General features: G+C 42.2%; 1 protein-coding gene across 3 annotated transcripts in view; it reads right to left on the minus strand.

The window, feature by feature from the left end:
- Nucleotides 1-1285, minus strand: part of LOC146059989 (bile acid receptor-like) — a 91074-nt gene extending 89789 nt beyond the window's left edge. Inside the window, exon 1 of one of the 3 annotated variants that reach the window (XM_083172740.1) lies at nt 1005-1280. The gene's annotated coding sequence lies outside the window, so the exon portion shown is untranslated. Of the gene's footprint in view, nt 1-1000 lie in introns of all 3 variants that reach the window. The other 2 variants (XM_083172739.1, XM_083172741.1) reach the window with 2 other exon arrangements.
- Nucleotides 1286-24691: the final 23406 nt, after the last annotated feature.

Genomic DNA, 24691 nt, shown 5'->3' on the forward strand with positions numbered 1-24691 from the left:
TCTTTAGCGTTTTTCAATCATTTATTTTCAATACACATTTATATTAAATTAATCTTATATGATAAAGCAAATTATAGGTCTTTAGCAACAGAAATCTGACTATTTCAGAAATTAAAGCCGTGAGAGTTCTCCTAGATAAATACAACACACCATAATTCCGCATAGAAACAGAATTTAGTATACCTAACATTGCTGCAAGGCCTCCAAACTATAAATGCAATATAAAACACTCATGTGTTCATCAAACAAGCATTACTCATATGTTTCAATACTGTATGTACAATTTCCCATATCTATTCTCTTAAGGTGCGATTCAGGCTAATGATTGTTGCCAAAATCGCATCGGGTGTACACACCATTACTGAAAAATAAATCCACCAGACATTTACTAAGTAAAGTGGTCTTACAAATAATGTTACTGCATGGTAACAGCTGGATATATTATGAAAATGTCACATATTTGTTAATGAATTTAATATTTTGTCTTTGTAAACAATAAAAAATAGTTTGTATTGTAAAAAGAAACAATTAATGAGGCAATAAGGATATCCTTGAAGCCAATTTCTACTTTACAGGCTTTAAAGGCCTACTATAATATTTAGATCTTGTAAGTATGCAAAATAAGTCGTTTTCATGAAATGTACAATAGATTTCACTGTTCTAATACAATCACGCACAAATAATAATCCAAAAATATAACAAATGATACTTCATAATATTCAATAATCATTTAAAAGCGATTTCACAAATTAATTTCTGTTAAATGCGAATTGGTTCCAATTAATTGAATAAATTACTGTTTATAATAGTGTAAAAGTCATGTCATAAAATATTCCAAAACATAGTTGTGAATATTAATTATGATAAATATAATTTTATAATAAATACTATTTATATTGCACACCTGTAAACAAATATACATTTTACAATTAATAGAAGATATTTTAATAGTAAATGTTTATCAATTTTAAACTTAAGAAGTAAGAGATACTTAACTTACATACAGTATGGATGAGCACTGGTATCTCCAGATGTAGGCACCACTGTAAGTTTGAAAGTCTAATTAAGCCTGATGTCTTTCTCCTGGCTATTTATCAGTCTCTGTGCATATACTCAGGCTCCAGACGCTCTGCAGAGCCCACAGCTACATCAGCCCTCTCTATAATCTCACACACCAACTTCCCACACAGCCCTCCCTCAGGGTCACTGTAAGGGCAGCGAAACAGACATAAATCAAATAATAAGTGGATCGTTGGGGACAGAGGCTACAGGGACCCAAGCGTCACACATTCCCATAGTCCCTTTGCTTAGAATGAAGAAATACTTATGCTCTTTTACCCAATTGTTGCAAAACCATAACCCACATACTAAAAAATGCTAGAACTTTGACGGTAACAAAATGGTTAAATTTGTAGCAGTGGGCTGGTATAAAAAATGTCATGTGCATATATAAACACACTCACACACACAAACACACACACACACACACACATATATTTATATATATATATATATATATATATATATGTACAGATAGATAGATAGATAGATAGATAGATAGATAGATAGATAGATAGATAGATAGATAGATAGAGCTGGTTAGGAGCCGGCACTCAAAATATCCAAGGTCACCTTGCTCAGGTGCCTTCCCCTATTATGAACTTCCCCACACGTATTTACACTTCTTTGAAGAGGCGGCACTAAGAGACGTTTTTTTTTAGTTGAAAAAACGGCGGTGTTTATTGCAACGAGGCTAGTATGTCCCGTCTTCAGGCTACACAACATAATGCTTTCACACGATATGCATGGAAATATCATTAATGATATAATTTCATAATTTCCATGTATAGCCTTTAAAAATAACTGTCTTGTCTGTACGGACCTTTAATGTTATATATGATAAAATGCAAACCAAAAATCACACATGCTCAGTGTCAAAGTGAAAGGATAGTGATCCATTACAATAGATATATCACTTCACTGCCAAACTCTTCACCAAAGAAGCTTCTAATGTGAGCTCACAGGTGGATTTTCCACAAGGCAACCAAGGTGTCTGCCTAGGGCCCAGCAGGTCCAAAATGTTCCCAGAGGAGCATTGTGCAAATACCGAGTAAGGTCATGACATGGACCTGCCTACAATCCCAAAGTCCATTCGATGTTCTTTGTTAAGATAAAATATGTTTGTAAAGTAAAGTGGGCAATCAGTTTACTTTAATTGTGACACTGGTATTAAGCCTACTTTCAAAAGACCTAGAACCTAATTCAGATTTGTACATAATATCGATGTTCACAAAGCTGAGCATTTACCGGTAGACTGTGTATAAGCCTGTGTATTCAATCCGGTAGGGCCCCATGAAGTCCAAAGCCACCTCTGTGTAAGCTGTTGTCACAGCAACAGATTTCTGTAAAGGACTACAGAAAGTAATTCCTTATTTGCCTTTATTGTATAGAAAATAAATGCTAATTAACAGGGCCTTATTCTGAATATTGATAAATATGCTCATCAAAGGCTTTCCCATCTGACTAGTTGCTACACTCATCTAACCATGAATGAAATCAGTATTACAACAAAATTAGTTAAAGATTAGGTAATGACAAAATTGATACTGGTGGGAAGGGTCACCATTTAGACCAACTGGCAGTAACTGTAATGTTACTTAGGGCCTTATTCTGCTCGGTACGGTGGGACTGTATACGGGCGGATCAGGGTTTTTTCATCTGCGCATGCGTAGCTTTCGCAATGCGCAGGTGCGGCGACCTCACACCGCTCACGGACGGGTCTCTCCGTGTGAAAAAACCTGTCCGCAAGAGTACGGTCATTGTGGGCGACATGGGGGCGTTTTTAGGGGAGCGGCCGGAATAGTGAGGAAAACTGGGCATAAACATGGGCGTACACGGGGGTGTGCACCAAAAATGTACGGTGCTACAGCCGCTCGATCGGTGAACGCGCCGTGCATTTTGGCCCAAAAACAGGCGGACGCCAAAGATAGCTCCAGACCACCCCTAGAGATACCATATGAGAGCGGACGCCTGGGTCTGCTAATTAACGCTGATTACTACACAAACACATACACCTGAATGTAATAAGCAATGCTGCAGGCTATTAAGTGAAAACTATTATTTCACTACCTGCAAGTCACACACAGCCCTCAAACACATTGGAAGCATATCTTTCTACACTTCAACATGTAAAGGTTGGTTTCATTTTAGGTAAGATTCATTCAAAGACCTGCTTATATATGTCAAGGTAGTTATTTTATAACCATCTACACCCATTCAGAAAGTGTTTTTGTATACTTTAAAAAGCAGGACACTCAATTCACAGAAGTCGACATGTGTCAACTTTTTCACTGTAACACCAACATCACTTTATTTAAAAGTAAAACTAATGTGGGGACACATAGATAGTGATTAAAATGCCACATTAGAACATAATAAATATACATGTAATGAGGGTTAAAATGTTGTTTTATTAGGGTGTTTATTAAGGTAGACAATTGAGTTAGTAGAAAACAATTATTGATTAACAGTTAGAATAATTAGTTAATTGTCTTAATTATAGTTGAAAGGCAAGATTTGCAGTGCCATATATGTGAAGGGTATGCCACCGTGCATGGACGTACGCTCACTCTCACGATCGGTGACACACGCTGAGTTTTCCATTGAAAAAAGGCGAGACCCGTCCGTGCACTGTGGCGTACGCTCAGATATACGGAAGATGTCGGTGTGAAAACGGACGAGACACGTCCGTATACGGTGGCGTACGCTCTGTTGTACGCCAGTTAACGGTGTCTAAGAGGAGACCCGTCCGTATACGGTGGCATACACTCAAGTGTACGCTACTCCCCATTGTCGGTGTTTGTGACCGCCCGTATGCGGCTGTTCTGTGGGCGGACTTACGCTCACCGTCCGCGTATGGGAAATGTACGGTGAAACGGACCGTACGTCCGTTTCACCGACCTAACCAGAATAAGGCCCTTAATAACAGTGTTGTAAGTATTTAGATGGCAATTAGAGTCCTGGTTCAGCGCAATGGTTCTCAAACACATTTCCCGATTTTCCAGGAGGTAGGGGTGTAGGTGGAGGCAGAAGCACTCATGGGAAGACTTTCCTATATTACTGATGACTCAAAGAAGCAGATTAAGGAGGAGCTTTACGGGGAAATAGGGCCGGGACATATGTGAAGGTTGAGTTATAATGATTTTGTGAAGCTTGAAGCTACTGCAGTACCACTCATTGTGTGCACTATAGAATGCTACCATTCTACTCTTAGTGAAATTGTCACTCTTACAAAACAAAGAAACCGCTCACGCGAATAACGCACTGAGCAGGAGCCACATGTCGCTGTCTTTGTTTACATCGTGCAGCTCCGCCCCCCAATTAGTGCTATTGGCCAGCTTGTGGCCTAGCAGCTGCTGATTGACCGCTAGGCGCCACAAGCCGGCCAATAGCGCTATTTGGTGGGTGGAGTCGCATGATGTAAACAAATACAGCGTGCGGCTCCTGCTCAGTCCGGTGGTTCACGTGGGTTTGTGTTTTTGCAAAGTCCCGGGGAGCCTACAGGGAATGAAGAGGACCTAATCTTGTAAGTATAATTTGGTACCCCTATGGATTTCTTCGGACAATGGACACCTGACCATGGAGCCATGGACACCGGACCCCAGGACCACGGACACCGGACCCTTTGACCATGGACACTGGACCCCAGGACCGCGGACACCAGACTACGGAGCCATAGACGGGAACCTACCTATGCAGTAGCGCACGCAGGGGGGGTTTCTGAGTAACCAGAAAACCCCCCAGGAGTCTAAGGGCTGAAAGCTGAGGGTCCCCTCTTTCCATCGGTACAAGAATTTTAAAAATCGGCCCTTGGGAACCAGAGATATCTGACTTCAAAGCAGTGGTCCCCATCCAAGCCTGTTAATTGCTGCTCCCAGTCTGATATTTCAGTTTTTTTCTGACGGAGAGTTTTTCTGAGGGTATATTCCAAAAGCTGGGACTCTCCCCCTTTGATGGACACTTGTAGCTTGTCTCTACTGTTCTCAGAACCAGAGATATCAGCCTTCCAGCAGCTGGTTACTGCTCCAGCTCCACACACCTGGTATGTAGTTTTATATTCTCATTGGGAGATTGCTCTGCCTCCTGAACTCTGATCCCCTAGTCCCCAATACCATTTGGTAGGTGGCATTCTCTAGTTTTTAATTCCATTAAAATCTAAGAAATCTATTTTCGGGAACTGGAGATATCTGCAGTCAAGCAAGCTGTCCTCCCAGCAGGAAATTATGAATACTAAGCCCACTCCACTATATATATTTATTATTATTATTATTTATATACATTTGGTCGATCTATAATACTTTAACTGACCTGGCTTTGCTACGCCCCTCTGGAAACCCCCTTCTGAAAATCCTGCGTTTGCCACTGCTATGGGCTCAAGATAGGTAAGTATCAGTATGTGTGGGCTATGTATGTAATAAAGCTTTATTTTTCATGTGTCAGTGTGCTTTTATTTAACTATTGGTTTTGATGTGGAACTAAGAGTCCCAGCAAGCCCATTAATGTGCTGCATGCTGGGACTTGTGGTTCTCCAAGTCCCCATAAGCGTTCCAGGCTTGCTGGGACTAATAGTGCCACAGCATAACCCAATGGTTATCTCTATTTTTACACCTTTAATCAGCCCGGTACCCACAGCCCAGGGGTACCGGGGACAGAAACAGGCTTCAGCATGAGCAGGTATGTTCTGGAAGGGGGGGGCTTCGTTGGGGGGTCCCCACTCCCCCAGGACCCCTGCCCAGGCTTACTGGTCGGTAGGGTTAATGTTTTGGCCACGGGACCTTATATAATAAGTGTCCCTCGGCTGTGACATTACCCTGCTGGCTGGTTGGGCCTGGGGCTGGTTCTTAAAATACGGGGGACCCCTATTCATTTTGTCCCCCGTATTTTGGGAACCAGCCCTGGCCCTGGAGCCTGGGGCTGGTTTTAAAAAATCAGCGGTGCCCTACAAAAAATTTCCCTGATTTTTTAAAACCAGCCCGGCTCTTTGAGCCTGGTGCTGGTTACGTCTGTGGGGGAAGGGGGGGCCCATGCCATTTTCTTTTATTTATTTCTTTTTTTTACTTTTTTTTTTTACACTGAAGCCTGCACGGATCTCACTGATCCGTGCAGGCTTTTGCCAAACACACCAGGAAAATGAAGTCTATTTTGCTGGTGTATTTGGTCGGCAATTAGCGGGAATTTTATGCTAATTAGTGCCGTATTTCAATAGAGCTGCTTAGTAAATTAGGAATCACCTAATTTTGATGGTGATTCCTATCGTATTCTATTGATGGTCAGTAGTGCACGCAGGGGGGGTTTCTGAGTACCCAGAATCCCCCCTAGGAATCTAAAGACCCTAGTCTTTAGGGTCCCCTCTTTCCATGGGTACAAGAATTTTAAAAATCGGCCCTGGGGAACCGGAGATATCTGACTTCAAAGCAGTGGTCCCCATCCAAGCCTGTTAATTGCTCTTCCCAGTCAGATATTTCAGGTTCTATCTGACTTAGATAGTTTTTCTGAGGGTATATTCCAAAAGCTGGGACTCTTCCCCTTTGATGGACACTAGTAGCGTGTCTCTACTGTGCCCAGAACCAGAGATATCAGCCTTCCAGCAGCTGGTTACTGCTCCAGCTCCACACACCTGGTATGTAGTTTTATATACTCGCTGGCAGATTGCTCTGCCTCCTGAACTCTGATCCCCTAGTCCCCAGTACCATTTGGTAGGTGGGATCCTCTAGTTTTTAATTCCATTAAAAGCTAAGAAATCTATTTCCGGGAACTAGAGATATCTGCAGTCAAGCAAGCTGTCCTCCCACCAGAAAATTATGAATAATAAGCCCACTCCACTACACACCCCTCCTCTGCATATTAACCCCTTCCCAACATTTGACGTACATTTACGTCATGGTCGGGATGTACTTCCCGACACATGGCATAAATGTACGTCATGCCATTAAACTGTCACCGCGTCTATAGACGCGGTGACAGAGGGACGATGTCTGCTGTCCCTGACAGCAGACATCTTCCCTCATTGCCCAGGGGGGGCAGCGATGCCCCCACCCATCGGCGATCGCTGTGATTGGCTGTTCAATGTGAACAGCCAATTACAGCGTTTTCTGTGTACCGGCGAATAACGTTCGCCGGTGACACAGGGATCGGTGGTGATTGGTGCTGTTAAGTACAGCACCAATCACCACCGGGTGTAAGGGTGTCACTGGTGGTCACCCCACCTCACCCCACCTGCCCCCAAAGGCTGTGATTGGTCCGTCGGACCGACGGACCAATCACAGCCATTACACCTCAAATGAAATAACGGAGACAGCCCTGCAGCCGCCATTCCGGTCAGGAACAGCGTGCAGAGCGGTCTCCGTGCCCATCTGTGCCTATACTGACCTGATCACCGTTGGTGGCATCCGTGCTGCCAGCTCCTGCTGTGACTTCCTGGTGCTTGTGCTGCTGGTGCTGCTGCTGCTGCAGCAGCGTCATTGTGTCAGAGATTTAAATTGTGTGATATAATTTTGTATCTGCTGCCTCCTGCTGCCCCCCTTTTGTGCTGATTAGTGTAAACTAACTGATCAGCATTTTTTTTGGGGTGCAGGTTTTTTTTTTTATATATACCCTGTCAGGTTGCACCCACAGGTGTGCGCCTGCTGCCCCTCACTGCTAATCAGTGTTGCATCACTGATCAGCAGTTTTTTTTTTTTTGAGGGTGCTGTGGGGTTTTTTTTTTTTAATTTTTACACCCACGGTGATTTTGTGGGTGTCCTGTGGCCGCAGAGCGCTGATCAGTGATGTACATCACTGATCAGCATTTTTGATCTATTTTTTTTTTTTTTGGATCAAATTCCTGTTGTCTTTGACTCATCAAAAGTTTTTTTAAATTTTTTTTTTTTGGAGGGTACTGTGGAGTCTTTTTTTAAAAAATTTTTTACACCCACGGTGCTTTTGTGGGTGTCCTGTGCCCGCTGAGCGCTGATCAGTGACGTACATCACTGATCAGCATTTTTGATCTAATTTTTTTTTTTTGGATCAAATTCCTGTTGTCTTTGACTCATCAGAAGTTTTTTTAAATTTTTTTTTTTTTGGAGGGTGCTGTGGAGTCTTTTTTTTAATTTTTTTTACACCCACGGTGCTTTTGTGGGTGTCCTGTGCCCGCTGAGCGCTGATCAGTGACGGACGTTACTGACCAACATCTGTGCTCAATTTTTGGCGCAGGAGCTTTTTTTTTTTCTTTTAACTTACACCTGTTAAAGCACTACATACACACTACATACCCCCCGTGTTGAAATAAAATTTTGTACCCCCCCCCCTACACTATACACGCCTACACAAAAATAATAAAAATGTCCCAATCATCGCAAAGACTGTTTTCAGCGGAGGAGGCATATGCCCTTATTGCCTCTGTCACTGACACAGCCAGTGAAGAAAGCGATGAATTTGCATTCGTCTTAAGCTCCTCTTCCTCCTCTAGTGATGAGGGACCCCCTCAAAGACGCCCCCGTAGAGCAGCTGAGACCCCCCCCCCAATGATTGATCTCGTATGGACCCCACCACCGGACAATTTTGAGCCCCAGGTTCCTGAGTTTTTGGCCAACCCAGGAATCCAATTTGATACTACAGGCCTCAAAGAAATTGACTTTTTCAAAGTCTTTTTCTCTGATGATTTTATAAATTTAATGGTGGACCAAAGTAATTTATATGCCCAGCAGTTTATTGCCCAAAACCCCACGTCATCATTTGCTAGGTGGACCCCTGTAGATGCAGTAGAGATGATGACGTTTTGGGGTCTGGTGTTACATATGGGCATAGTTAAAAAGCCAGAAATTAGGCAATATTGGAGTACAGATGTTCTGTACAGCACCCCACTTCATCGTATGGCCATGACCCGGACTCGTTTTGAGACGATCCTTCAATTTTTGCATTACAACGATAATGCACAGTGCCCACCCAGAGATGATCCCACCTTTGACCGGCTATTCAAAGTCAGGCCGGTCATTGATCATTTCAGCGCCAAATTTGCTGAGATGTACATCCCCGAAAAATTCATTTGTGTAGACGAGTCACTTATACATTTTAAAGGAAGGGTTAAATTCCGCCAGTACCTTCCCAATAAGAGGGCAAGGTATGGCATAAAAATGTATAAGCTGTGCGAAAGTACCTCAGGGTACACCCACAGGTTTAGGGTATATGAAGGGAAGGACACAAGAATTGAACCGCCAGAATGCCCCCCTCCCTCGTAGGTGTTAGTGGAAAGATTGTCTGGGATTTAGTGCACCCCTTCCTGGATAAGGGTTATCACCTCTATGTGGATAACTTTTACACCAGCATCCCCCTGTTTAAGGCCCTTGGTTCAAGAGGTACAGCAGCTTGCGGTACTGTGCGCAAGAACCAAAGAGGCCTCCCAAAAACGCACGTTGCCCAATTACTGAGAAAGGGTGAAAGCAGGGGAATATGCAACGAAAATATGTTGTTGGTCAAATATAAGGACAAGAGGGATGTCCTTATACTGACAACAATTCACGGAGACAGTACCACCTCCGTCCCTGTACGAGGTACCAGTACCCACACCTCAAAACCTATTTGTATCCTAGATTACAATTAGTACATGGGCGGAGTGGATCTTTCAGATCAGGTACTGAAGCCGTACAGTGCCCTGCGGAAAACAAAAATATGGTATAAGAAGCTGGCCGTGTATATCATCCAGATGGCACTGTATAACGCTTACGTACTATTCCGTTCTACCAGCCAGACGGGGACATTTATGCACTTTCAAGAGGAAGTCATAAAGGGCCTAATATTTGGGAACCAGCAGGCAGAGGGCCCCAGTACTTCTAGTACTGGCCCCAGTACTTCTAGTACTGGCCCCCGTATTGTATCAGGGCAGCATTTTCCTAACGAAATCCCCTCCACTGGAAAAAAGGGCAGGACACAAAAAAGGTGCAAAGTTTGCTATAAAAAGGGAATACGAAAGCAAACTATTTTCCACTGTGAAACTTGCCCCGACAAACCCGGCCTATGTATGAAGCAGTGCTTTAAAATATACCACACATCTATGGATTATTAGGTTCATCATTTCACCGTGCTTCGGGGGTCTTGCTAATGCGACATAGCACCCACCATTCATTCCACCAGAATGTGTGCTGCAAAATCCAAATATCACTCCTTCCCTTCTGAGTCCTGCCATGCACCCAAATGGTATTTTTTGGTCACATATGAGGCATTGCCGTACTCGGGAGAAATTGGGGCACAGATTTTGGGGTGCTTTGTCTCCTTCATTCCTTGTGAAAATGAAAAATTTTGAGCCAGAACTGCATTTTTGTGTAAAAAAATGTAATTTTTAATTTTCACAGCCCAGTTGTACCAAAATTGGTGAAACCCCTGGGGGTTTGAAATGTACACTATACCCCTAGATGAATTCCCTGAGGGGTGTAGTTTGCAAAATGGGGTCACTTGTGGGGGGGTTCCACTGTATTGGTGCTTCGGGGGTCTTGCTAATGCGACATAGCACCCACCATTCATTCCACCAGAATCTGTGCTGCAAAATCCAAATATCACTCCTTCCCTTCTGAGTCCTGCCATTTTTTGGTCACATATGAGGCATTGCCGTACTCGGGAGAAATTGGGGCACAGATTTTGGGGTGCTTTGTCTCCTTCATTCCTTGTGAAAATGAAAAGTTTTGAGCCAGAACTGCATTTTTGTGTAAAAAAATGTAATTTTTCATTTTCACAGCCCAGTTGTACCAAAATTGGTGAAACCCCTGGGGGTTTGAAATGTACACTATACCCCTAGATGAATTCCCTGAGGGGTGTAGTTTGCAAAATGGGGTCACTTGTGGGGGGGTTCCACTGTATTGGTGCTTCGGGGGTCTTGCTAATGCGACATAGCACCCACCATTCATTCCACCAGAATCTGTGCTGCAAAATCCAAATATCACTCCTTCCCTTCTGAGTCCTGCCATGCACCCAAATGGTATTTTTTGGTCACATATGAGGCATTGCCGTACTCGGGAGAAATTGGGGCACAGATTTTGGGGTGCTTTGTCTCCTTCATTCCTTGTGAAAATGAAAAATTTTGAGCCAGAACTGCATTTTTGTGTAAAAAATGTAATTTTTCATTTTCACAGCCCAGTTGTACCACAATTGGTGAAACCCCTGGAGGTTTGAAATGTACACTATACTCCTAGATGAATTCCCTGAGGGGTGTAGTTTGCAAAATGGGGTCACTTGTGGGGGGGTTCCACTGTATTGGTGCTTCGGGGGTCTTGCTAATGCGACATAGCACCCACCATTCATTCCACCAGAATCTGTGCTGCAAAATCCAAATATCACTCCTTCCCTTCTGAGTCCTGCCATGCACCTAAATTGTATTTTTTGGTCACATATGAGGCATTGCCATACTCGGGAGAAATTGGGGCACAGATTTTGGGGTGCTTTGTCTCCTTCATTTCTTGTGAAAATGAAAAATTTTGAGCCAGAACTGCATTTTTGTGTAAAAAAATGTAATTTTTCATTTTTACAGCCCAGTTGTACCAAAATTGGTGAAACCCCTGGGTGTTTGAAATGTACACTATACCCCTAGATGAATTCCCTGAGGGGTGTAGTTTGCAAAATGGGGTCACTTGTGGGGGGGTTCCACTGTATTGGTGCTTCGGGGGTCTTGCTAATGCGACATAGCACCCACCATTCATTCCACCAGAATGTGTGCTGCAAAATCCAAATATCACTCCTTCCCTTCTGAGTCCTGCCATGCACCCAAATGGTATTTTTTGGTCACATATGAGGCATTGCCGTACTCGGGAGAAATTGGGGCACAGATTTTGGGGTGCTTTGTCTCCTTCATTCCTTGTGAAAATGAAAAATTTTGAGCCAGAACTGCATTTTTGTGTAAAAAATGTAATTTTTCATTTTCACAGCCCAGTTGTACCACAATTGGTGAAACCCCTGGGGGTTTGAAATGTACACTATACCCCTAGATGAATTCCCTGAGGGGTGTAGTTTGCAAAATGGGGTCACTTGTGGGGGGGTTCCACTGTATTGGTGCTTCGGGGGTCTTGCTAATGCGACATAGCACCCACCATTCATTCCACCAGAATCTGTGCTGCAAAATCCAAATATCACTCCTTCCCTTCTGAGTCCTGCCATGCACCTAAATTGTATTTTTTGGTCACATATGAGGCATTGCCGTACTCGGGAGAAATTGGGGCACAGATTTTGGGGTGCTTTGTCTCCTTCATTTCTTGTGAAAATGAAAAATTTTGAGCCAGAACTGCATTTTTGTGTAAAAAATGTAATTTTTAATTTTCACAGCCCAGTTGTACCAAAATTGGTGAAACCCCTGGGGGTTTGAAATGTACACTATACCCCAAGATGAATTCCCTGAGGGGTGTAGTTTGCAAAATGGGGTCACTTGTGGGGGGGTTCCACTGTATTGGTGCTTCGGGGGTCTTGCTAATGCGACATAGCACCCACCATTCATTCCACCAGAATGTGTGCTGCAAAATCCAAATATCACTCCTTCCCTTCTGAGTCCTGCCATGCACCCAAATGGTATTTTTTGGTCACATATGAGGCATTGCCGTACTCGGGAGAAAATGGGGCACAGCTTTTGGGGTGCTTTGTCTCCTTCATTCCTTGTGAAAATGAAAAATTTTGAGCCAGAACTGCATTTTTGTGTAAAAAATGTAATTTTTTATTTTCACAGCCCAGTTGTACCACAATTGGTGAAACCCCTGGGGGTTTGAAATGTACACTATACCCCTAGATGAATTCCCTGAGGGGTGTAGTTTGCAAAATGGTGTCACTTGTGGGGGGGTTCCACTGTATTGGTGCTTCGGGGGTCTTGCTAATGCGACATAGCACCCACCATTCATTCCACCAGAATCTGTGCTGCAAAATCCAAATATCACTCCTTCCCTTCTGAGTCCTGCCATGCACCCAAATGGTATTTTTTGGTCACATATGAGGCATTGCCGTACTCGGGAGAAATTGGGGCACATATTTTGGGGTGCTTTGTCTCCTTCATTCCTTGTGAAAATGAAAAATTTTGAGCCAGAACTGCATTTTTGTGTAAAAAAATGTAATTTTTCATTTTCACAGCCCAGTTGTACCAAAATTGGTGAAACCCCTGGGGGTTTGAAATGTACACTATACCCCTAGATGAATTCCCTGAGGGGTGTAGTTTGCAAAATGGGGTCACTTGTGGGGGGGTTCCTAACTTTTAGCATCTTATGGTGCCTAGAAACCTACATGGTGCCTAAAAAATAATCTCATAAAAAGGAGGCTCCAAAATCAAGTAGGTGCTCCTTCTATTATGAAGCCTGTGGTTTGGTCAACGTGCACACTAGGGCCACATATAGGATATTTATGAAAACAAAAGAATTGGGGGAATCAATTTTTAGTCACATTTCTCTAGTAAAAGCTACTGTGTTCCTTAGAAAAATGTATAAAAATTGAAAATCTGCAAAAAAAATGAAATTTTGAAATTTCACCTACACTTTGTTTTAATTCCTGTGAAACACCTAAAGGGTTAACAAACTTCCAAAATGCTGTTTTGAATACTGTGAGGGGTGCAGTTTTAGAAATGGCATCATTTATGGGGGTGTCTCACATACAAGTCCCTCAAAGTCACATCAGAACTGAACTGGTCCCTAAAAAAATCAGTGTTTGAAATTTTCTTGAAAATTTGAGAATTTGCTATTCATATTTTAAGCCTCCTAGTGTCCAAAAAATTAAAAGGAGGTTGAAATAATTATGGAAACATAAAGTATACATATGGTCTATGTTAGTTATTAACTATTTTGAGTGGTATGATTATTTGTCTCAGAAAATTTTACATTTTGCAAATTGCAAAATTTTCAATTTTTTTACGACATTTTGTTATTTTTCACAAAAAAACACAGACTGTATCGACCAAAACTTACCACTAACTTGAAGTACAATGTGTCACGAGAAAACAATCTCAAAATCACTGGGATAAGTAAAAGCAAAAAAAAGTTATCCCCACTTAAGTGATACATGTCAGATTTTAAAAAAAGGGCTCTGTCAGGAAGGCAAAAACAGGCTGCGTCGGTAAGGGGTTAAATATCCTCTACCACCCTGGAAGTTATGCATCAGGGCCCCTTCATTCAGCCCAATGCCCCCTTCTCCCACCATCTGTGCAGTAAAGGGGTAATTAGTGGAAATTACTGATCCAGGCCCTACATGCTGAGTGGTTGATATACAGTAATACCCCCTACCACCCGCTGGACATCAAAGCTTCCGCTCATAGCACCCCCCACCCCTACCACTTGAGGATAGGTAGGGGCCCCAATACATTGCTATGCCCAGGGGTCAACACTGCTGTTATGTGTATATATATATATATATATATTTGGGCGGGGGGTTTGTTTTGGGTGTGTTTATAAGGTCATTCTGGTTTTGTTTCACTGTGTGTATGTTGTCCATCCCTGACGACGGGGGGTAACCCCGATACTGTAGGAATAAAGGACTCCTATTATTCAGCCTGACGAGTGCCGCCTCCTTCCTCCTCCTATATATATATATATATATATATTGTGTGGGTGTCCGGCACTCCTCGCTCTTAACAAACAAGGCTGCTGCCCGGGTGCCTTCCCAGTGGTGTGGTATCCAAAAATATTTTCTCCAAAAAACAGGCGTCACTCCGGGGCTTTACGTGTAGCAATCAAGTGAAGTTTATTCCTTCCACGGTCTACGCCGTTTCGGGTATTTAACCCTTCGTCAGGACCAGAGGATATCACAACAAAAAGTGTAACAAAAAAGTGTTTTATATATATATATATATATATATATATATATATATATATATATATATAATTATTATTATTATTAATAATATACATTTGGTCTATCTATGATACTTTAACTGACCCGGCATATACTGGGTCACCTAAGTGTCCATCTCCGTGCTTTGCTCCGCTCCTCTCTGGAAACCCCCTTCTGAAAATCCTGCATTTGCCCCTGATGGTGTATCCATTCGTATTTGTAAATACAAATACGAATGTGCCATCAATACGAATACCAAATGGCGTATTTTGGGGAGAGTAAATCTCGAAAATACGAATGTGTAAAAAATAGGGGTATTTCTGTATACGAATACACCTATTTTTTATGATTTTGCTTTAGTAAATTTCCCTCTAGGGGCGCCATCTTACAACTATATGCCATAATTTTTCCCATCCCCATCCAACAGGGGATTTTGTAATAACTTACTGAAGGATCTAATAAACAAATATTGGATGAATTTCTCACTTTGCTTTACTGAAACTTGGATCAACCATATATAGACATTGTATATGTTATAGGCGCCGTACTACAATTGGGTAATCGTAGTTGGGCTGCCAACTCAATTTGTATCATTTGTATAGCGCGAATTGGAATATTGGGGTTTTTTATATATATATATATATATATAGGGTCCGGGGGGATGGCGGCACTCTCGCAAAATAAGACTCCACACTCAGGCAGATATCAACAACGTTTCTGGGCAGATTCGCCCCTTTATCAAGGTGCAGGAAGAACACTTATACACTACAAACAACATGAATAAATACCTTACCGGTCGTTCACGCCGCCCGCCGTCTCCCGCTCTGGCGTCCGAATGATGACGTCACCGCGCCGGTTGACGCTACGGGAAGCATGAAGGACACCAGTGCACAGAAGTTGCTTAGCAACCAGGATCAACAATATGGCCGCCGGCTCCCTGGTGACCAAACACTGCAAATACATATAAACAAAAGAAACAACATTAAAATGTGAAAAGGACAGTTGATATAAAAAGACATTAAAAAAGACATCCTACGTGTACCAATATGCTGCAAATTCATTTTCCTGTATGAGGGCTCAATTGTAATACTGCTGTCGACTTGCGTGTCTTCCCATGCTATGTCGACCTGTGTGAATCTACTACTATAATGTGCACTTGATTTTTAGAATGCATAAATTGACTTACTAGGATGGAACAAGGCTATTGATAACTACCAATACATTCCACAACGCACTAGTCACAGGAAACAAGATAATCCTAGATGTTCGTTGAGCCCCTTAGGGCTCAATGTGTCTAAGGTAAAGATCCATCGGCTCTCCAACTGGAGAAGCCGAAGGGATCTGTCTCCTCCTCTTTTGAGAGGGGGAACATGGTCGATGATCCTATAGCGGAGCATCGCCATGTTATGACGAGCCTTGGCAAAGTGACGGGCCACAGGCTGATCACTGTGGCCCGAAGAGATAGCTGATTTAATTGCTGAGCGGTGGGCAGCCGCTCTCTCTTTAAATGACCTTTCGGTCTTGCCCACATAATGGCGTCCACACGGACAGCCTATCATGTATACCACAAACTTGGTGTGACAACTGACTCTATGATGGATTTTAAACTTTTTGCCAGAAAAAGGATGGAAAAAGAATTCCCCTTGTATCATATAAGAACACGTCGTGCATCCACTACATCGAAAACAGCCGGTTTTGGCCTTACCCCAGAAAGCTGTACTCGACTTGGGGGGAGGGAAAGAGACTTCACTCTTGACTACATAGTCTCTAATACTTTTTCCCTTTGTGTATGAGTGCATGAGTTACTTATTTTTCAGGGAATGCAACATCGGATGTTAGCAGAGGCCAGTGTTTTTTAGCTATTTTACTCAACGCTGGACTAGCTGGATGGTAAGAGTTGACCCATATGAGCTTATCTGCTACTGTCTTGGATGCTGTTTTGGATTTTAGAGCTTCCTCTCTAGAAAGTCTAGTCACTCTTTCTCTGGTAACTGCGAGAAGTTCCTGATCATAACCCCTGTCACTAAATTTAGTTACCATGGTTGATAGACTATTTTCTAATTCTGTTGGTTCACTAATGATCCTCCGAGCCCGGAGCATTTGGGAAAAGGGGAGCCCTTTCTTTAGGGGAACTGGATGAAAACTGGAACTCAATAAAATGTTGTTCCTATCCGTGGGCTTGCTGTACAGCGCCGTTTCAATCCGCCCCTCCACAATTTTGATGTTTACATCCAAATAGTGTACAGAATGCACATCCATGACATATGTGAACTTAATGGGGGAACAAGTGGAATTGTGATCATCAATCAAACATTTCAGGCGATTGCTATCACCCACCCAGATCACCAGGAGGTCGTCTATGTACCGTGTGTACAATAGTAACGACCCCCTGTTGGCCGGGTTACTGGTGAACAAGGCCTGTTCAACAATGAACATATAAGAATTTGCAAATGATGGGGCCACTGAGGACCCCATCGCGCATCCCCTTAGTTGGAGAAAAAACTTATCGTTGAACATAAAATAATTTTTTCCCATCCCCATCCAACAGGGGATTTTGTAATAACTTACTGAAGGATCTAATAAACAAATATTGGATGAATTTCTCACTTTGCTTTACTGAAACTTGGATCAACCATATATAGACATTGTATATGTTATAGGCGCTGCACTACAATTGGGTAATCGTAGTTGGGCTGCCAACTCAATTTGTATCATTTGTATAGCGCGAATTGGAATATTGGGGTTTTATATATATATATATATATATATATATATATATATATATATAAAAATAAATGGGTGATGACCCCAAGTGCGCCACACGAGAGCAGCTACTCTATAAGTCACCCCTGTTATCGGGAGATGAAAAGAAAAATGTAGATAATGAGATATAGAGAACTCTGAATTATATTCCACCACCTGGTTCACATGTGATTATACACAGCATAAAATAATGTGTACATCTTTAGATTAAACAACAATCTTTTATTAAAAAATTCATTTTTAAAATTTCATAGAAGCATTCGTTCGATGACAAACAGAATTTTGTTGTAAATAGAATGTTGGTTATTAGAGCCCCTTTGAGACTACGGTATACATATGTCTTACTAAAAAGTTCTTTAAAAATATGTTTTAAAATCATGTTATACCTCAATAAGAGGGTATTGGGACCAGTTTTCTAACACTAGACATAGTCCGGAGCACCAATTTTTCGGAACGGTGACCTAAAAAAATATTAAATTGAAACACCACCCGTCTAAAATCTAATTAAAACTTCACTATAGGTATTTGCACCTGTTATCCCGTCATCGAATCTCTACAAACTCTAGATAGGTTCTTGTCTGCATATGGTATGTAACACTTATATTTTGCATAAAACACCCACAATCAAGTTAATGGTGTTGACAATACATTGCCTTCCTCCTTGATAGGCCTTCTGCCATCCCTGATACACTAATTGCAGAAGATTTAAAGACACATTTCCTGGGCTTATGCCACCGGACCTTCTTAACCATTGTAGGTACCATTAATTATGCATGCTCTTATCCTCATCACCTCCAGTAAACTTTACTAAGAGAACCATTTCTATTATAGAGCGTGGGAAGTTGTACTAAAAGTCGTCACTCCAAGCAGTGATTGATTGTATACTGTACTGTTCGTTCCGGTATGTATCAGAATTACTATCGGATTTCATTGCTTATGTTATGCTCTACATACTGATGAACAGTGCAATTTACGTCTGGCATTTTTTATTACTTGCAGTGTACACCTCTTTTTTTTTTTTAAAACCCTGATGAAGCCTCTGTAAAAGGCGAAACGCGTTGGTTTGTTTTTGGCGTCTTGAAGGAACGAATGCTTCTATTAAATTTTAAAAATGATTTTTTTTTTATAAAAGATTGATGTTTAATCGAAAGCTGTACACATTATTTTATGCTGTGTATAATCACATGTGAACCGGGTGGTGGAATATAATTCAGCGCTCTCTATATGTATATATATATATATATATACACAGTCCAATAGCTTTGTTCAAGCAGGGGCGTCACACGGAGATCCTCCTGAGGACGAGCCAGGAGGCTCGAAACAATTGTTGGATTGTAACACTTGCAATAAAAGCACTGTTTTGAAAGGATCTCCGTGTGACGCCCCTGCTTGAACAAAGCTATTGGACTGTGCATATTTGGGGAGACCCCCCTGGGAAGGCACCAGAGCAGTATTGCCTATATACAGTTGGAGTGCCGGGTTCCATGTCCTGGCATATATATATATATATATATATATATATATATATATATATGCAGAAGAAAATAAAATGAAGCGCACCAATCAGTAATATAATAAACACAACTTTTACTTTTATAATACTGACATACATTGGGGTAAAAGTAGCAAAGCTTGCCATAGAGAAGTCGGGCAGCACTGCAGGAAGGCACACCGATGGAAAAGCCCTACGCGGTGATCAATCGCCGGCAGGAACCAGCCCAGCAGCCGCTTACTCGGATCTTCTCCTCCAAATCGACATGGACCAAGGGGACGTCACAATGTCGGGATCACAGGAACCCTAACCCTATATATATATATATATATATATATATATATATATATATATACATACATAGTTTTCTGTGGTCGGTCCGGCCGGCACTATCCCTTGGTATAATGCAACCTTGGTGCCCTCCGAATAGATTAGTTTAGTTAGGAAAGAATGGAGGCACTCCAAGGAATTTTTCAAACCAGTGTAATTAACATGTCATAAAGAACGACACCAACGTTACGGGGCCCAAACGCCCGTTTGTCAAGGTGAAAATGTGAATCCCTCATCTCTGCCTCAGGCACTCCTCCTCTGAAAGACAGGAGCGGCTTATTTTCATGGGTTCTTCTGGGAATATCAACGAAGCTGAGGGTCTGGGGAAGGAATGACCCAGGGTCTTGGTTGATCTGATTTTGTCCACTCCAGACACCCCTCTCTGTGCCTAATATCCATTTTATTGCACAATGAGAATAAGTAATCTAGTTTATCAGGGATCTCCAAAGTGGTTAAATAATCCTTTAGTCTGTCTGACAAACTGTTCCAGAAAGCAGCAATAAGGGCCTCCTCATTCCATTGTACTTTGGCAGAGAAATTCTGAATTGTATAATATACTGACTGACAGATCGGGATCCCTGGCATAACCGTAGGAGCTCTTGAGATGCTGATGTAATTCTACCTAATTCTCATTGAATATTGTGCGAAAGGGGGACACGAATTCTTCATAACTAGCAAAGATAGGATCCGCTTCCTCCCAGAGAGGGGAAGTCCACTCCAGTGCTCGACTGGGCAAAAAAGAAATTGATTCAGAAACCATGGCAGAGTTTAGGGGTCTCATCATATCTGGGCAGTACGGATGGTGTAATGGTTAGCATTACTTCCTCTCAGTGCTGAGGTCATGGGTTCAATTCCCACCATGGCTCTAACTGTGCGGAGTTTGTATATTCTCCACGTAACTTGCGTGGGTTTCCTCCAGGTACACAGGTTTCCTTCCACAATCCAAAAATATACTGGTAGGCTAATTGGCTCCCAACTAAATTAACCCTAGAATGTATTTGTGTGCATGTACATGTGGTAGGGAATATAGATTTTAAGCTCCACTGGGGCAGGGACTGATGTGAATGTTAAAATATCCTTTGTAAAGCGCTGCAGAATATGTATGTGCTATATAAGAAACTGTTAATAAATAAATATCTGCTGGGAGGCGGAACCAATAAACAATGTAGTGGAACCGAGACTGGAGGTAAAACTGGAGCAGGTGATGGTGCTGGAGGGGTGGATAATGCTGTGTGCAGATAATCCTGAGAAGCCATAGCTTACATGTATTGAACTGTTTGATTCTATGTAGTTTCTGTACTAAGGCGGGCTAGGATATCAACAGTTATATCACCCCCGGAGGTCTGATCATCCGTCGGTTCCATTGGGCCAGTACTTACTGTCACAGTAGGTGGAGTTGGTGGAACTGGCAGGTGTGGTGGTGCTGGAGATACAGCAGGGGATTGAAAGCTACAAGGTCTAATATATGTTTACTTATGTAATGGAAGGCTGAGATAATCCTGGAAGAAGTTGTAGGAAACAGAGATATGCTGTTCTGTTATCAATACTTTAATGAAGACAAGCAATTGCCTCCAGAGACTACAGAGGGACCTGTGATTGTGGAGTCCAGCATGGACGAATTTATAGTCTCTGAGGATGAGGAAGTACACACTGAAGGGGTCGAGGAATCAGAGGATGAGGAGGACATCTTGGCTTTGTAGAGCCAATTTGTACAAGGAGAGATGAATAGCTTTTTTTGGTGTGGGGGCCCAAACAAACCAATCATTTCAGCCACAGTAGTTTTGCAGGCCCTGTCGCTGAAATGATTGGTTTGTTAAACTGTGCATGTTCTATTTACGCAACATAAAGGTGGTTGGGAGGGCCCAAGGACTAGTCCATCTTGCACCTCTTTTTTTGTCATTATGTGCTCTTTGGTGCATAGTTTTTCAAACTGCTGTCCTGTCTCGCGCTGCAGTGTCACTCCTAGATGGGCCACGTGTTTGTCCCACCAACTTGTGTGGCTTTGCATAGCCATTCAGTTGTTCAGAATTGATTTAAAATGAGTAGAAATTAATGTTATTGAGGTTAATAATAGCGTAGGAGCAAAAAAAACAACCAAATTCTGTGATTTTAGCTGTTCTTATGCTTAAAAAAAAAAACAGAACCCAAAACCTTAAATCAGAACCCAAAACTCAGAAGGGGTGTTTTGGCAAAACACATTAAATCTATTCGAACCCTAAACCTCAAGGGAATCAGAACCCAAAACCTGTGTGTTTTTGACCAAACATCGAACATGTCCAAAAAATTATACCCTATAAAACGTTGCCCATTGTATGCAAAATGACCGCATACAATGTATTTGCCTGTGCAGTGACGTAACAATAGCCCCGCAGACCCAGCGGTCGTGGGGAGGCACTGAATAAGTGTGGGCGCTGGGGGTCTAGTGGGCTATCATGCGCTACACGGCTGTTGGGGCCCCTCTGTTCGCCGCTGCCGCCAGGACCCACAGATCTACTTGTCTCTTGTCTGCGGTCCCGGGCGGCTCTCCTCCTGGCAGGCTTGTTAATGAAAATGACCCTCAAAAAATGCCCGCCCCCTTAAAGCAGACACTTTTTGAGGATGCTAGAGGAAGCGTCGGCAACACTTACTCCTGAGGAAGCCGGACACTTACCTATCCAGGGAAACATGTTGAACACTACCCAATTACCAGCTGACAAGGACTTTATTCTCCAATGACCTACCCACTTCTCCCAAACCAAAGTGCACCTTGCTGGAACTGAACCTGAGAAACACACTGAAGCTGTGGGATAACTAGCATGATCCCTAATTGAATCAGATGTCAGAGCGAGCCATATGATGGGAGTCTTGAGCTCTTGAAACTATAGAGCATTGGGAAACAACGGTCATTTAATAATTCCTTGGATTACAAATTCCTGCATTGAGCTCCAGAGGATAACCAAGGATGGTAATATTATTTATCCTTGTTTAGCTGATATGACTTTTTTAATCCTATTCATCTAAGTGAGAGACTTCTTTTTTATAAAAGTATTTTATTTATTGATTGCCAATATATTATATACATATTATAATAAAAATGTGTTAAATTTTACCATCTTGTGTATTTTTCAGCCAGTACTGGCACACAACTCTTTTTTCTTTTCCTTATATATAAGGGATTGACTACCACTTGTGCCAGCTGCTGCTAGTTGCACACCACACATCTTTCTTTTTATACCTTTATTTAAGGGGGGCGGCCAAAATCTCCAGCTGGAGAGAGCCCAAATAATAGTTACACCACTGTGCATGTGATCTAGCTGCCTGGGGATGACACGGTGTTGAATACAAGGCTGCATGCAATACCTCAGCCTAGTGTATGGGGGCCTAGTTTTTCATGAATATTAATATTAACAGGGCGTAACTAAATATTTGTAGGTCCCATAGCAGAAATCTGTAAGGGCCCCTATATACCAAACAATGGGGATAAATGTATATAACACATGTAACTTACACAGGAAAGATGCCCCCCTCCCTCAGCTCTAGACCCCATTTACAAACACAGCCTGTAACGTGGCAGTTAGGAGTTGACTGGGTGGTACTTTATCTATCTACTTTATCACTATGAAATTCTGAGTACATCTACTCCAGGATCACTTGACAGACAATAATCACATCAAAATCTATATTTATTTTGTAGATCTTTCTTCGATAAAATTATGGTGGAACAGCCCCAAATGCCCACAGTGTGTCAATCACCCTGCAAGCAGCGAGCGAAGGCTAGATTTCGTACACTGCCTTTGAGCAGATGGTTTATGCGCATGCATGGTCATTAGATAATCGCTCGGGCTTTGCAGTCACAGTCTCAATGACCCCCCCCCACACACACACACACACACACACTGTGATCACTGCTCTGTGAAATTGCAGAGCTCTGCGATCAGATAGCCTTCGCCCCACCAGAGCGAAAACAGGCCCTATGCAAAGCTGCACACCTTCCCTGAAACCACTTGGGCATGCCTGCGGTTTCCCTAAAATTCCCAGATAACGGCCAGTTATCACCAGCAAGCGCTTCCTGTCAGTGTATGCGGCTGCCAAAACGGCGAGGCTTGCAGCTATATGCAGTGGGCCCATTGCATTAACTGCGATCCTCACCGTTTGGGGGAATCTTCACACTCCTCAGACAGCGAGGTTTCCCCCGGAACGTATAATAGGGCGAGCGGCCGGCCAGCGGTTAAACGGTGAGGATGGCTTCTTTTCTGAAATCATTACCGAAAACAAGCCATCCTCGCCATAAAAACCCCCTCATTGGTCGCATTAAATAAATGCCATTGTGTTCTCTATTGGACAAGAATAGGTGAAATCAAACTAAACCATCTCCACAAAAACTCAAAGGGGCAGACTAGATGGGCCAAGTGGTTCTTATCTGCCGTCAAATTTTAAGTTTCTATTTTTTCTATGTAACACAGAACCCGTGGGTGTGTTTCTGGTTGATGGCAGCATTTCCTGAGAGTTCTTAAAAAGTCAAAGGGCTAAAAGGAATTTTGGTTTAACAACAGTTAAAGGAAATCATTTTAGAAGCAGCTGGATTATGTCTAACAAACTGTCCCATCTCTGCTTGATCCTAGCTGGCTGTGTTTACTTCATCTCAGTAATTAGTTCTTATCATGTCTCATTAATGAAACATAAACCACCTCGTTTACTCGTTAATATTAATCTCTGACAAACGTTTAACATGGGGTACAATATTAACAAGCTACTGGGCATTACAGAGCAAGTGAGTTGCTACAATATCATATATATATATATATATATATATATATATATATATATATATATATAATTTTTATGTAAAGTCCGCACTCTAGTAGGTATCCGGTCTGGTTGAATGGGGGTGCTCCTACAGATGACTGAACATCAAAGCATATATTGGAGGAAAAGGTCACTCACCACTTTGGTAAAATTTCAAACGGTTTTTATTCCATAAAGGTAGGTAAATGCTGACATACCGACGTAACGTTTCGGTCCAAACTGGACCATCATCAGGATGTACTGCAGCCAAAACAAATTTCCATCAGACAACCAACCTGGCATCGTATCCTCTCCTGAGGATGGATGCCAGGTTGGTTGTCTGATGGAAATCTGTTTTGGCTGCAGTATATCCTGATGATGGTCCAGTTTGGACCGAAACGTTACGTCGGTATGTCAGCATTTACCAATATTTATGGATTAAAAACCGTTTGAAATTTTACCAAAGTGGTGAGTGCCCTTTTCCTCCAATATATATATATATATATATATATATATATATATATA

The sequence above is a fragment of the Crinia signifera genome, chromosome 2 (assembly GCF_055691185.1).
Source record: "Crinia signifera chromosome 2, ASM5569118v1, whole genome shotgun sequence".
NCBI classification, from domain to species: domain Eukaryota; kingdom Metazoa; phylum Chordata; class Amphibia; order Anura; family Myobatrachidae; genus Crinia; species Crinia signifera.